We start from the raw sequence: 15,623 nt of genomic DNA, 5'->3' as shown, positions 1-15,623 counted from the left end.
TCTTGGCTCACATCTCTGGAGCAGACAACCGGGCGGATTGGGAGAGGGAGGATGGAGGGAGGAGATGAGGAGAGGAGGCAGGGGAGGAAGAGGAAGCAGAGGAGGCAGAGGTGCTTCATCAGGAGTCTCAATGGGGATCATCAGGACACCGTCTGATTGGATTTCTGCTCACTCACTGCGCTCAGAGGAGGGATTCAGGCTCAAGTCTTTACTGCTGTGCTTTTTCTGTTTCTACCCTCATTTCAGGATTTATGTTTACCTGAACTCGCCCTGGAGGGATAACACCGGCCGAACGACGGTCACGGGCACAAAAGATAGTTCCCTTCAAGAAAATTGAACTATTATTGTTGTAATAGTCCGTCCTCGAGTTCACTCTGAGCTGTGAGGACTGAGTCGTGCAAGCAAAGTTCTAGCGATGCTGCGTCGTCCGGACTGTAAGAACATTTCTGTTTGCCCTCGTTCACGTCCTCTCCCTCGTCCTCGCCATTGTCCTCGCCATCGTCCTCTCCCTCGTCCTCTCCATCGTCCTCGCTTTCGTCCTTACCCTCGTCCTTGCCCACGCACTCATCCTCGCCCTCGTCTTTGCACTCGTCCTCACCCTAACCCTCGTCCTCACCCTTGCCCTCGTCCTCACCCTCGCTCTCGCCCTTGTCCTCACCCTCATTCTCGCCCTCTTCCTCGCTCTCGCTCCGTCCTTGATCCTTGACCTCGTCCTGGCCCTCTTCCTCGCCCTCGTCCTCGTTCGCGCTGACTCTAGTTTGTTTAAACACTTTTCTCTATGCAGCTGAGTGTGTAAATGAAGACATCCTGGCCCGCTCCTTGTCCAGTGGCGTGGTCTGGCGACGGGCCAGTGTTGTGATAACATTCAGAGCAAAGTGGGACTTTTGGGGGCAGCCAAGAATCAACTTGGCTGTTCTCTTGTTCTTGTGTCTCGTGATGACCTCGAGACACAAGAACAAGGCAAGAGTTTCAGGCATAATTTATAAGAACTAAATTGCACAAAAGATAAACTCACAAGATCACTTTCCACATGTAGAAGCGTTCATTTCATTTGACCAGATATCGTCCCATCCTTAAAAAAAAGTGTTAGCTTCCATTTAACTTTAAAACAATGTCTCTCGGATGTGAAACTGTGGAAAGGGTCGATGGACATCTGTGGAACGTGCTTTTGGCTGCAGAAAAACAAACAAAAAAACAAGCAAAAAAGCTGATTATCAAGGACTGAGATCACTTAGAGCTTGTACAACATGAACACGTCCAGATGGGGGCGCTATAGAGGGCGACATGTGCATTTCATATTCTGCTTTTAGTCTATTTCTTCTCTGTTTTCTTTTGATTTAGTCTTTTCACTCTCTGGTCTTGTTCTGTCTGTTCTTTTTGACAGGAACAATCAAACAACATAAATACATTTCTTAGCTGTTGAGAAATAATCCGTGGCTTTGATTTGAGATACTGTAACTTTGCATTTATGACACCAAATCCTTAAAGCGCCTGTTGCTTCCGGATTCCGTGTGGAAAAGTTTTGCGCAGCCTTTGTGTTTTTTGAGTTCTCCGAGTGAGTCATGGAAACCAACTCCAACCAGAACTGCCTATTTTCGGAGCTGCAGCGCTGGTGGGAGGCCGGTCGTTTGATGCTTCCAAAAATGATTCCCGAAAGAGCGGAAAAGGCTATTTGTGCCAAACTAGATGTAGATATATTTATTTCGGGTCAATGAAACACAGCACTTTACGAATGTGTGACTCCTGCAGCTACCGTTTCTTGGCCATGTGGCTCGTTGCTAAGGTTCGACGCAATTGCACGCTTCGCACTTTGTTCGAGAAACAGGAACTGCGCGGGCAAAATGGAAAACAAAACTACATAAAGAGATGGAAAACAAAAAAAGGAAAGTGCCGATCGCCGCCAAACACCACTTTAACTCGGCGTCCGGACAATTACAGCCAAAACACGGCAATTACCGCCACGTGTTTCCGACGCGCAGAGGACGCCGGAGGAGGCCTATCTCTCAGGTCGTAATGAATGCCTGTGCCGACAAGTGGGCGGAGATTAGCTGGTTGTCTTACTCATTGGGCGCCAGAAATAGCTCCGTGTGCCGTCGTGTGAGAGCTGTGCGCGGTAATTTGTGCTCAAAACGTGGAAATGATAAAGTGTCGTTAGCCCGATGAGCTAAATGTCTGAGGATAACCTTTGGACGCCGCTGAGACGAGCGTAGACCGACGTGTCTTCGAGCGGATGTCTTGAAAACTCATGAGTGACAGAAGCGAGACAAAAGCGATCACACAAATGGGCTGAGGTCCTTGTAAAAGACACAGGCGCAATTAGGAGATGCAGCGTTCGATACACGTGCTGTCAATCCCTTAGCAACTCCAAGAAGCTTACCGTATTTTCCGCACTAGAAGGCGCAGTTAAAAGCCCTTAAGTTCCTCAAAAAAACGACGTGCCTTATAATCCAGTGCGTCTCATATATGGATTCATTCTGGTTGTAATTACTGACCTTGAAGCGATTTTGGGTGGTTTTGTTTTGCTTAATGCGCCTTATATATGAAAAATGATTGAAAATAAACCGTTCATTGACAGTGCGCCTTATAGTGCGGAAAATACCGTACTTTTTTTTTTACATTTAACGGCCAAAACCTGGTCAGCAAATCTTTCCAAAAGCCTAAAGTTTAACCTATACCTAAAAGCGACCTAAACCTGATTTTGACGGTCTTAAAAACAGGAAAATGGAATGTGCGGCAATAACCAGTCCTCAGCAGGATTCCAGCTGGTACCAATCCATCGAGCACATTATGTAAAGCCGCGTTCAGTCATTGTTGAGAGGGATTTTGTATTAATTTAGAATAATAGATGCCATGTAAAACTGGCATCTGAGCTAAGGCTGATGTTGTGCTTCTTAAAAGAATCTACTGACCACTAAACATCCTCTTTTACATTTTACGGGAGACCAGATGAATGACATCAACACCAAGAACTACGACGTCCTCGCCATTTATTTGTATTTGACGGAATGTTCTGTTAGGCGTAAATCTTTTTGGGACCGACCAAATGAACGAGTCTGATGCAACGGGCAGAGCGTCTACGAATGCCCACGATAAAAACCTTCAAATCAGAGAGGAATCGTTCGCCCGAGTTGTGCATTTCTACCACTTTTATAATAGTGACAGTAATAGTGGTAGTCAATGAAGGATCCATGATAAATCCTGTAGTACAAGTTTATTGTTCGTAAAAACAAGATCTATTTTCTATGATCTACTCGTTATTATTCAGTTGTCATGTCCACGTAACCTTGAGCCCTCCGTCGACACAGAAGGAGGAAAACAAGTCCTGCTCCGTCCATTAAAATTCCGACCTCGCGATCCTTCTCCTATAGCGAACCTTATAGAAACGAAGACGAGTCCCGGGAGTCTGTGGGAGCGAAGTTAGACACGACCGACTGCGTTTCCGCTCCGCTCTCCGCTCGCCGATCTCGTCAAGGTCGTGCGCCGTTAGGCAATCGTCAGATGGATTAATATCACCCGTACAAACGAGCGCGCGTGACTTTCTTGAACGCCGACAGTACGTGATGCGACGCGTGAGGGCGTGTCACCGCGGCGTAATGAGGATCAATAACGGCATGGAGATTTGAAGCTGGCATCTCGACTTCGCTCGGCCCCCGTGCTTCCTCTAACGAGCGACAGGGATCGGACCCCGGCGACAAATGAGCCGGGAGTGTTTTTTATAAGAATAACGTGGGAATAGTGAGGGCCGAAGGATGAAATAAGTACATTGTAATTTAAAACGAACATGTCACTTTTTAAATACGTCCAGGAGTTATTCAGTTATTCAGATAACTATAGCATAAAGAACATGCTAACAAGTTTACCAAAGCATCAGTTTTACCCCAAATCACTAAATCCATTGAATTCTTCTTCCTCTGTGTCACTTCTAAACAACTCCACAAACTCCAGAGGTAGAGGAAGTGCAGATTCTTCTTCTGCGTCGCTTAGAGCCTAGAGCGCCCTCTTGTGGTTGTCAGTGTGAAAATAATGAATAATATCACATATAAGTCGCTCTGAAGTATAAGTCGCACTCCGGCCAAAACCATGAAAAAGGTGCGACTTATAGTCCGGAAAATACGGTATTACTTGTGCTGAATGATCCTGTTGGGAAGTTATCATGTTTCAAATACAAATGGCGTATCTAATTATTGAATACTTTGTTGGTTTTAACGGTAAACATTCCTATGCTAATATCATAATGAATTGGAACGGCCTTACATATATTTCATCATTTCTGATATTCGATATTTATGTTACCGCCAATATCAATATCAATCTGTTGAAAACCATGTCAAGGTACACAAATTGACGTAAAGTTGTTTCGGGGGATGTACACGATCTAATTAGAAAGTATTTCATTGGCCGCGAAACAGGAAGTGACGGTAAAACTCGCTCTCGGCTCAGAAAGTCGTGGAGAGCATGTCCTTCCACACAAAGTAGCCTCTGTAGTGCTAATACACGCACACTACGCTGAGCAGTTGAGCGTTTCCTGTTCAGTTTGAAACCTTTTAAAATGAGCCGTTCTTGGCTCTTTGAAGCGGCGACCTTCCTCAACAGCTGAATACATTTTCCGTTCTCTTCTTGAAAGCGGCGCCGAATAATTATCTCCGTGAGCCGCGGTCAATTTGTGGTCAAACTTATAACGTGGATGGATGTTTCGGAATCCTGCTTCTGATCAAAGTGCTCCTCCAAATCCTGCAAACTCCAGGTTAAAAAGAGATGTTTGCGCTGACATAATGCAGCCTAATAAGCACGGATCTTTCGAAAGCAGTAAAGCTGGTCAACTTGACCCTTCCCTCTTCTCTCCCCCCCTCTCTTCTCTTCCCCTCTCCTTCTCTCCTCCCCTCTCTTCTCCTCTCTTCCCATCTCTTCTCCCGTCTCCTCTCTCCTCCCCTCTTCCCCTCTCTTCCCCTCTCCTCTCCCCTCTCTTCCCCTCTCCTCTCACCTCCCCTCTCCTCTCTCCTCCCCTCTCCTCCTCTCTTCCCCTCTCCTCCTCTCCTCACCTCTTCCCCTCTCTTCCCCTCTCCTCCTCCCCTATCTTCCCTCTCTCCTCCTCTCCCCTCTTCCCCTCTCTTTTCTTCTCCCCTCTTCCCCTCTCCTTCCCTCTCCTCTCTCCTCCCCTCTCTTCCCCTCTCCTCTCTTCCCTCTCTCCTCCTCTCCCCCTCTTCTCCCCTTACCATCACATTCAGACACATTTAAATATTACTACTATTGATTCAACTACAGTGCATTTACGTTAGTTTCCTGCCTCCAGAGATCCCCGTGTTTTTTTTAATCTCTCAAACGTAGGATTGAATGAAAAAAGTCTCGTCCGTGTGGCAGAATCGGCATATTTCGTTGGTCGCCCGGGTCAAAACCGCCTGGACTCGAATCACCTCAGCTCACGTAACTTCACACGCAGCTGCACGCTATATTATTCGCTAATGATGATGTCGCTCAGGGCATTTATTGCATACAGCATTGTTCGTTTCCTGCTTTCCTCTGCAAAACATAGCCATCTTTACATTAGCTTTGGACAGACATTTGGTTCAGGGCATTTCAAATACAACGAGCAGCAGTACGTGTATAACAGGCGTATTTCAATGTAACTTTGCCTGGTTCTGTCCACTTCCTTATCACTCTTCGCTCTAAAAGTCAAGGTAAAATCACCAATTGTTAATCTAAATTGTGCAAATAGCAAAAATCCTGACATCACATGTGTTTAGCCTCTGCAAAAACTTGCCTGCAAAAGTACGTCATTGTTCGGATATCCATGGAAAAGTACTGAATGACTGAGTTAAGAGGCGTTCTTCAATGGCAGTGATTAATATCTGTATCTAAAGAGCTGCTCCAGCTGCGCCATCAAAAGCGAGTGCGCCTCTCTGCTTTTTTGCAAACAGTAGAATTGAATAAAACGAGTCAAGGATTCCTCTCTGAACCTAAACGCATCCATAATTCAGAAGTTTCACGTGGGAGCGGAGCTTAAGCGTGGGCAGGACCTGCTCCATGTACTTTCCACAGCGTTTTTTAGGAGAGAAACGAGAAGGAGAGCAATACGGGGGCCAAAAGGGGAGAAGACAGTGGAGGTGAAACTGTGTGTCCTTCTGTCTCGAGCAGCGGTGCATTGTGGGAAGGGTCACTGCTCGGAGAAAAGATCGGCTGACAGCGACGAGGGTTCGGGAGATCGGATTAGAGACGATCGCCAGGACAAAAATACGAGATCATGATTGTATTGGCTGTTTGGAGACAAAAAAATAATTTAACTGTAGTTTTGCAGGTCTTATATGAAATGTATTGTATTTTATAGGTGTGTTAAAGGACAAACATTACACAAAATAGACATTTACGTGATCAAAAACATACTTGGAGTGGTATCCAGCTTTGTTCACGCTTGTTTGATGAAAGTCCTCTCCCTCCGAGCATCAAAAACACTCGTTCTGATTGTCCCCGATGTGTGATGTCATATTCTACCTGTGACATGGCGCCGAGCTCTTCTGCATCGCTTTTAAGTCGTATAATTCAATAGAAAAATAGTTTACAAAGAATGTTTCAGGCTGAGTTTATATTTAACTTAACTGTTTTGGGGTTTGGAGTTAGGATTAGGGTAGTAATTAAGTAGGTTTACTAAGAATAATTAGTTCACAAATTCACTTTTCTTAGAGGAACGGGTGCCCTCCTGTACTTTGTCTACTTTGAGAAGCTTGACAAGCCTGTAAATCTATGCTATCATTAAACATGGTTATATTTTATGTTCTGTGAATTCTACAAGAAAGTTTCCCTCCTAAAACAATGTGCATATACAGCATGAAACGGCATAAAACTCTCATATACTTAATATATCATCAGAAATGCGCGCGTTTGTTTGAAGAACTTCTCCAGTGATGTGTACGTGCTCGTGTGAGAGAAGCAGATGTGTTTTCTGCTTCTGCGGCTGCACTGTGGGGAATGCTGTTTGTACTGTACATAATCAAAGGTCTTTACTCTTTTCCTCTGCTGTTTTTCTTCCTGGATAATGTGCTTCCCCTCCAGCGCGGCTCGGTTTGAACGCCGCGGCCCTTTTGCGCTTTACGGGCTGTTGTATTTTTCAAGTTCCTTCAAATGAATCCGGTGCACATCCGTGTACTAGTGTTTATTATGACACGTGCACCAAATTAGGACTGAAGTTAGAGAAACACATTTCAAGGCCTCATTTGTTATATTTTTTTGCCCTGCAGTAGTTTTGTTCTGCCGTATAAAACGTGCTAACCCTGTAGTTTAGGGTCTGAGTCGCATGTGATTCTTGTGCCGTATTTTCCGAACAATAAGTTGCACCTTTTTGGCCGGAGTGCGACTTATATGCGATTATATGTTATATTGTTCGTTATTTTCACACTGGCAACCGCAAGAGGGCGCTCTAGGTTCTAAGCGATGCAGAAGAAGAATCTGCACTTCTTCTACCTCTGGAGTTTGTGGAGTTGTTTAGAAGTGACACAGAGGAAGAAGAATTCAGTGGATTTAGTGATTTGGGGTAAAACTGATGCTTTGCTAAACTTGTTAGCATGTTCTTTATGCTATAGTTATCTGAATAACTGTTCATATGTTACGTTAACATACCAGACACTTACCACAGTTCTGTCTGTGCCTCATGTAGCTGAAGGTGTTAGCGTTAGCATACGTCATGTAGCTGAAGGTGTTAGCGTTAGCATACGTACACCTATTCACCATGTTCTCTCACCTGGAGGAAATGTCTTTTCTTGGTCTTGGATTTTAAGTAAATTTCTCCAAAATGTGCAGCTTATATATGTTTTTTTCTTCTCTATTATGCTTTTTTTGGGGCTGGTGCTACTTATAGTCCGGAAAATACGGTACTACTTTAGTGATTCATATTCAAATTAAATCCCCTAGCCTTCAAATGTGTCACATATATGATTTATGTTTAAATGTATGGCTAATCTAAGATGCACTTTCAGGTCATGTTCAAACTCTGAGTGGCTTTGACCCGCGACTTTGGCCCTCGTCCTAAGCGTTTGCAGATAAGCCTCAGGCAACGAGCTCGTACGCCTCAAGCTGGTTTGACTGTATCATAGTCCTTACTGTGAGACACAGAGAGTGCGGACAAAGCCTCCTGCGCACGACCCGCAAAAACACACTTTCAGGATCATTTTCAGAGCGTCACGGCTTATTTCCAATTACATCAAAGATCAGACGCTGAGAAGGACCGGACCGCCTCCCGTCCTCCTCTTTGATCCGCTCCAATTTCACCCTTTCAATCTCAAACTGTACAGCAACTCCAAAAGCCTCGATCGTAGCGTATCCACCGACACCCCAACCTCAATCAAATTAGCAACCGATGTGGTCCAAAAGCTCCTCAGATGGAGACTCTGAAAAAGGCTGAGGCGTGCACCGTTTTCTCACACACCGAAGTCAGAAACCAAAGTGAGGTCAAAGTGCCAACGGTCACGACTGCAGGCGAGGCCGGCTGCAGCCCGAGGACGCTCCGACTCCAAACGACCGGCTGCATTTCGAACTGAACAGCAGATAAAGAATTCACAAAACAACAGCGTTCACAAAAAGCCCAAAGAACTAACCTTGAACATGCACAAAACCGGCCGAAAAACAACAACAGAAACGATTTGGAGGACGTCAGGGCGGATCCAGGACCCTCAGATGAAGGCAGATTGGTGGGTTAGGTGTGTGTGGTAGTGGTGTATTAATGTGATCAGATGTAGTGTAGTGGACAATAAAAGAAAGACACACCCACAAGACACACGGCACCGCCTCCTTTTTACAAACTCATTCGGCCTTAAAGGAGCTATATTTATATATAATGTTGTGAAGTCTCCTGCATTTGAAGAAAGAAACCTGCTTGAGACGATTAAAGAGATTCTTCTTCAACCGAATGAAGCATATTAGGCAAATTCCACTTTAACCATGTTACATTAGCTATCCCTCAGTATTAGCTAGTATTAGTATTATGCCTGATCGAGAGGGCTGTTTTCTCCTACCTCCTAGCTCCGCCCCCTGCTGTGCACTTACCTGCAGTTAATTAAAAATGTGAGGTTCAAAAATGTCTCATAGCCATTTCTCAAACATTAAAAGACTTAAATTAAAATCTGCTGCTTGTTGCGGTGCTGTGTAAAGATATAAACATATTTCTTTTATGAAGCTAATTTCAATATTGCAATGTACAATGAACAAAAGGTAAATGTACCGTATTTTTAGGACTATAAGTCGCACCTTTTTTCATAGTTTTGACCGGGGTGCGACTTATATAATACTTATATTTATACTTATATACTTATACTTTGGAGCGACTTATATGTGATATTATTTGTTATTTTCACACTTGCAACCACATTTCATACTCCAGTGCGACTTATATATGTTTTGTTCTTCTCTATTATGCATTTTTTGGCTGTTGCCACTTATAGTACGGAAAATACGGTACATGTTTTAGTTTTAGTTTATTAAGTACTATATGAAAAACGGGAAAAACGTTACCACAATTCGTATTTATTTTTTCGTTGACTGATCGAATGAGAAGGATTTTAAATGCTTAAATATATGTGCAATTCTGTGAACTTCTGATATCTCGTGGTCTTGTCTCTGTTTGGGTCTGATACATCGTCAGATCTTAGAGATACTTTTACGAAACGATCATGTCTGATGTTGACTGAATAATAATACATCTCCATTTGTACAGTGGGATTTAGGGTCATTTAGTTTGGACCGATGCTTCCCGTGTTGTCTAATTGCGTCCTGACTCGAGTCCCTGAAAAGGACTCCCTGAACTGGACGTCCCATTGCACTTCCTGCAAATCCATTGACCTCCATTTGCAATCAACTTTTATCGCCGTAATAATTATTTTGTCCCGACTCTTCTAACGAGCGCCTATTAAGACCATAAAGGTGTCGTGTACAATACCTGCCGGCGCCCGCGCTAAAGCTAGCGTGGGCCGGCTGCAATAGAGACATAAAGTGGGCACGTCTGAAGGTTAATTAGCGAGATCCTGACTTCCTGTGGCGCTCGCTCGTCTGCTAACTCGCAGCGAGGTAATGAACAGGTTTAAAAGGCAGTGTGATTGATCAAATGCGCCGTCGACTCACAGTTTCTGCTAATGGACTGACAAGTGCTGCTCCCGCCCGGTGCCGAGGTAGAAGAGGGCTCGGTGTTAGTAATCAGGCTGCACGATCTGCACCGGGAGCATTTCCATACCCGACTGAAGCGTATGGATCGTGGACATGGAAGTGAATGTCAAGCATAAAGTCCGCTCAGGAAAATACAGAACATAACGTGCAAAAAGATAAACTTGGATCAAGGACAAGTCATACGTCTCTCATGTATTAAAAGAGACATCAATTATTTTATGTTGAAATGGTATGTTTTCAATTAAGATACGATAAGATAACCTTTAGTTGTCCCACAAGGCACAGAAGTATAATAATAAAGAAACAAATAACTTATAAAAACACTCATGTAGAAAAACTCTCTTATTATCTTAATAAAAATAACACTCTTATTGACAGCTGTTGTATGGACAGAAAATATAATGTCACAGTATTGCACATGATAATAACAGTATTGCACATGATTATGACGGTATTGCACATGATTATGACAGTATTGCACATGATTATGACAGTATTGCACATGATTATAACAGTATTGCACATGATTATAACAGTATTGCACATGATTATAACACATGTTCAGGCCTAACAGTAAAAAGGTAGCTATCTATATAGTGGTACGTAGAGGAGGGGGATATATATATATATATATATATATATATATATATATATATATATATATATATATATATATATATATATATATATATATATATATATATATATATATATATATATATATATATATATATATATATATATATATATATATATATATATATATATATATATATATATGTGTGTGTGTATAATATCACAACTGTTGTTTTGGGGGAATTTATAATAGATTATAAAGTATATTGTCAAAAAAGTAAGTATTTAAAATTAGCTGACAAATAAATGTCTAGGGGAATATCCATTCATGTTTTACAGGCTCATTTTATCACATCCCTGATCTATCATTGTTAAAATAATCATCTGAACATTGTAATAGTTTGTTACTTCTCCTTCAGAGCTTCAAAGCTTCAATGAGACAAATCACTTGAGCAATTATTTATTTTCCACCCACACAGTTTGTTGGTTTATTAATTCAAATGAATGCGTTTAACTTAGTAGCTACAGTAATGGGATAGTTCCGTATTTTGAACCGTGCTGTTCAAAAACAACATGACAAAAATGAAATATAACTTGTAAAACTCTATATCAGGGGCCCCAAACGTTAAAATGAAGCCTGAGCAGGACCAGGGCCAATCATAATCATGTTAATGTTCAATCATAATCATGTTAATGTTAAGCATGTAAAGGTTTGTCTGCAGAGAGGTTTGTGATCCATTTGTCCTCAGTTATTGTGCTTTTTAATGGCACAAAACTCTGTGTTTTTGTGAAGGATCAAAATAGATGCTTCTAACACATTCAGCCCACCTCTGCTTGCCAAATGCGTCGCCCTGGAGGTCCCCACGTTAGATAGATATATAGATGGTAGGGATGTAATGATATCGACATTTCTAAGTACGATATCATATTTTCATGAATCAGACTAAAATACAATGCTATGTTTTCCTTTTAAAATGCCTTGACAACAGATCATTACTGCCATAATCTAAAGAATTTCATGTTGTCAGCATTGAAATGGAGCAAAGGATCATGGTCTATGTAGTTATTTCTGTTTAATTGCTGTTGCTGAAAGAAAACAAAGCATTTAAACAAATAAACGTATAATTTGATATATTGTGACGGCCAAAGACTTATCACAAAACAATATCAAAATAATTTGGCTTTTCGTGTCACAAGATCTCACAGATTTTGCACAGATATAGATAATTATCTTGTGATTTATGTATCTGTCGTGTCGCGCTTGTTTACATCTGGCAAATAAGGGTTACGCTCTCGTGAATCTGCAGGTCAAAAACGCCAATAAAAGATGACTCGTCGACCAAATCTCGAGTCTTGTCTCGTCTTGTAGGAGCTGTGCCTCGTCCGACCCTGATGGATAGATATTTACATAGATAGTGCATTATTAGACGTATAGTATTTATAGACGTATAGATGGCTAGTTCTAGTGTAGTGTGGGAAAACAGTAGTATGTTTGCCTGGCGCTGCCCCCGTCACCTTCACCCTCTCGGCCAGACAGAGGCGCTGCCCCCGTCACCTTCACCCTCTCGGCCAGACAGAGGCGCTGCCCCCGTCACCTTCACCCTCTCGGCCAGACAGAGGCGCTGCCCCCGTCACCTTCACCTTCTCGGACAGACAGAGGCGCTGCCCCCTTCACCTTCTCGGACAGACAGAGGCGCTGCCCCCGTCACCTTCACCCTCTCGGACAAACAGAGGCGCTGCCCCCGTCACCTTCACCCTCTCGGCCAGACAGAGGCGCTGCCCCCGTCACCTTCACCCTCTCGGACGGACAGAGGCGTTGCCCCCGTCACCTTCACCTTCTCGGACGGACAGAGGCGCTGCCCCCGTCACCTTCACCTTCTCGGACAGACAGAGGTACTGCCCCCGTCACCTTCACCCTCTCGGACAGACAGAGGCGCTGCCCCCGTCACCTTCACCCTCTCGGACAGACAGAGGCGCTGCCCCCGTCACCTTCACCCTCTCGGACAGACAGAGGCGCTGCCCCCGTCACCTTCACCCTCTCGGACAGACAGAGGCGCTGCCCCCGTCACCTTCACCCTCTCGGACAGACAGAGGCGCTGCCCCCGTCACCTTCACCCTCTCGGACAGACAGAGGCGCTGCCCCCCTCATCTTCACCCTCTCGGACGGACAGAGGCGCTGCCCCCGTCACCTTCACCCTCTAGGACAGACAGAGGCGCTGCCCCCGTCACCTTCACCCTCTCGGACAGACAGAGGCGCTGCCCCCGTCACCTTCACCCTCTCGGACAGACAGAGGCGCTGACACCCGCCCTCGCCCCGCGCCGTGATCCTCGCCCGCCTGTGACTCCCAGGATCCCGGAGCTGCCCCGTGGCGCCCGCGCAGAGCCGCTGACGCGCTCTGACAGGCCGTCGTGTCCGTCAGCCTCTCCGCGGGACACGGCTGCCAAGTCTGATGCGCCGAGCCGGGGCAGCCGGGCGAGCCTCCTGTCGCAACCGATTCCCCCCTCTCATCTCTGCACTCGCCACCACCAGGAGAAGGCATCGTCTCAGTCGAGGAAGAGAGTTGTTCTGTTTTTGGCAGTTTGGAAGATGAACATGTCACCAAGAGTGATGCACTGGGCCCATGACAGGCAGGGTAGATCTCATGGACGTAGGTGAAAGGGCAGGTTCACACCTCTAGTTTGGTCATGGTTGAGTCCTCATTTAGACTTAATTTGATCATGTTCTAGTTGAGGTTTGTGCTGTGTATTGCTGTATCTTCACACGTGCCTCGGTGTGATGCTGTTTTTGGTCGTTTGAGGCCCAGTGTAGGTTTGGTTTTGTCCCGTTCTAGTCCCGATGTTGTACCGGTCGAGTCTTGGTTTGGTTCCACTGTTTAGTCCCAGCTTTTGTGATGATTGTGTGTGAGTAAAAGTGAATTTCTTGCTGTACCGGAAGCAATTTACACCATCTTGGTCATTAACTGATCTTTCAGATTTTTTACGTTTATGTTTTAAAACAATTTTCCTATTAGAAAGAGGAAAGCAGGGTTGGTTTATTAGGCTAGATTTCTCCTGTTTTTGTCCTTAATATCTTGCAGCTCCCACTTTAAGTTTTGTGGTAAAGTTTTTGTTTCACATACATTACCTTTGAGGAAACTTCTGTGCCTGTGATTTTGGACGAAACAAAATACATTTTAAATTAAATAATACTTAAATAAATTGGATTGGACAGAAATTGAACTTTAAAATCAAACCAAAACATTTACATAAACTTATGAGCTGCATAGCAGATTCAAGCTCATATCCTTTCATTGTTAAACATTCCGTAAAGTTTTTATGTTTCTACTACTTGCCCACATCTTTGTTTTCTCATTTTTTGGGGAGTTTTAATAGTGTTGTAATCAAAATAGGGACTCTTACTTGGTTTGGTGCTGATTGGAGCCCATTAGTTATCATTGAAACTCACAAAAAACAACGGTAAAAATGATACTTCAATGAAAACAGTCTTAACAATTCATGCCAAATGTCGTTGTCCTGGCACAAAGGGAACAGTGTATGATGTGGAAGTGCAATTTGTTAATCATTACCACCACAGAAAGGTAAAAGGTTCCCACATGCCCACAAATTCCCACATGTCACTCGAATAGCCCAGATAAAGCAATCGGGACAGTTACATCACCATTTTCCAAAAACAAAGACTTCCAGTTTGCAGACTTCTCGCCGCCTTAAGTTAAGACTGTACCTTTGCCTTGTCGACCTTTGCTTTGACAAAGCTGTGGTGTGTCGTCCCGTTCTGGCTCGTCGTTGTACTGCCCCCTCCCTGACCTTTGGCGCCACTGCGTGTTTGCACACCTCTCCCAGTGTTTTGACTCGTTCGGGGCACTCTTTGCTCCTTCTCATCACCGCACTCCAAAGCTTTGCCTCTAATTACCGCGGTGACATTTAGAAATCGGATTCAACTCTTTTGCCCTCGCTACATAATAAAATACATTCTGTAGCTCATCGTAACTCTCGGAAATGCTTCAGAAAGCCGTGTGCAGAAGTGAAAGTATCTGATAGTCGTTGGCAAGTATTTGTCGTCGCAACGGCACTTTTCTTCTTGCAAATGCTCCAATAGTTCTTCGCACCAACAAAGCGTTCACACTGACAAAAACTCCCAACGGTGAAGGGCACGAACTGGCAACTTTTGTGCCACCTGCCCCACTTCCACTGCCAAAAAAGGAGCGCAGACGGGCATCAAACCAACTACTCTCCATGCTTAGGACTTTGCTACGGCTCAGTTAAAAGTAAATGCACACAAAGTATTTTTTTTAAATGTTCACTGCGTAACTTTTTTGGTGGAAAGTCTGCAATTAGCTTTTTCAATGGAGATGTTATTGCTTTGTCTGCGGAAATGTTCCACAGTATGGCAATAATACCGTATTTCAGGACTATAAGTCGCACCTTTTTTCATAGTTTTGGCCGGGGTGCGACTTATACTTATATTTATACTTATATACTTATACTCCGGAGCGACTTATATGTGATATTATTTGTTATTTTCACACTTGCAACTGCATTTCATACTTTAGTGCAACTTACACATGTTTTTTTCTTCTCTTATGCATTTTTGGGCGACTTATACTCCGGAAAATACGGTATATCCTGCGTGAGAATATTGGTGTTTTTGTGGCTCAAAAATACCATGAAAAACATACATTCTTCCACAGATCAAACCTGTAACCTGACATTTAATTTAGTGTCAGGTTCCACTTTATAATAAAAACACTTTATAACAAAAACACCTTAATTTGCCTTAACAAAGCATGAACAAAGACTTAATTCATAATGAACATATAGTTTATTAAGCATGATTCTCCGCAATTAAGGATAGGGTTAGGTTTTATTAATTATGTCTTTGTTCATGCTTTACTAAGGTAGAGATT

Source organism: Eucyclogobius newberryi, unplaced genomic scaffold, assembly GCF_026437365.1.
Source record: "Eucyclogobius newberryi isolate DKJ021-1_F unplaced genomic scaffold, fEucNew1.0.hap1 SCAF_8, whole genome shotgun sequence".
NCBI lineage: Eukaryota > Metazoa > Chordata > Actinopteri > Gobiiformes > Gobiidae > Eucyclogobius > Eucyclogobius newberryi.
This window is presented reverse-complemented; position numbering follows the sequence as displayed.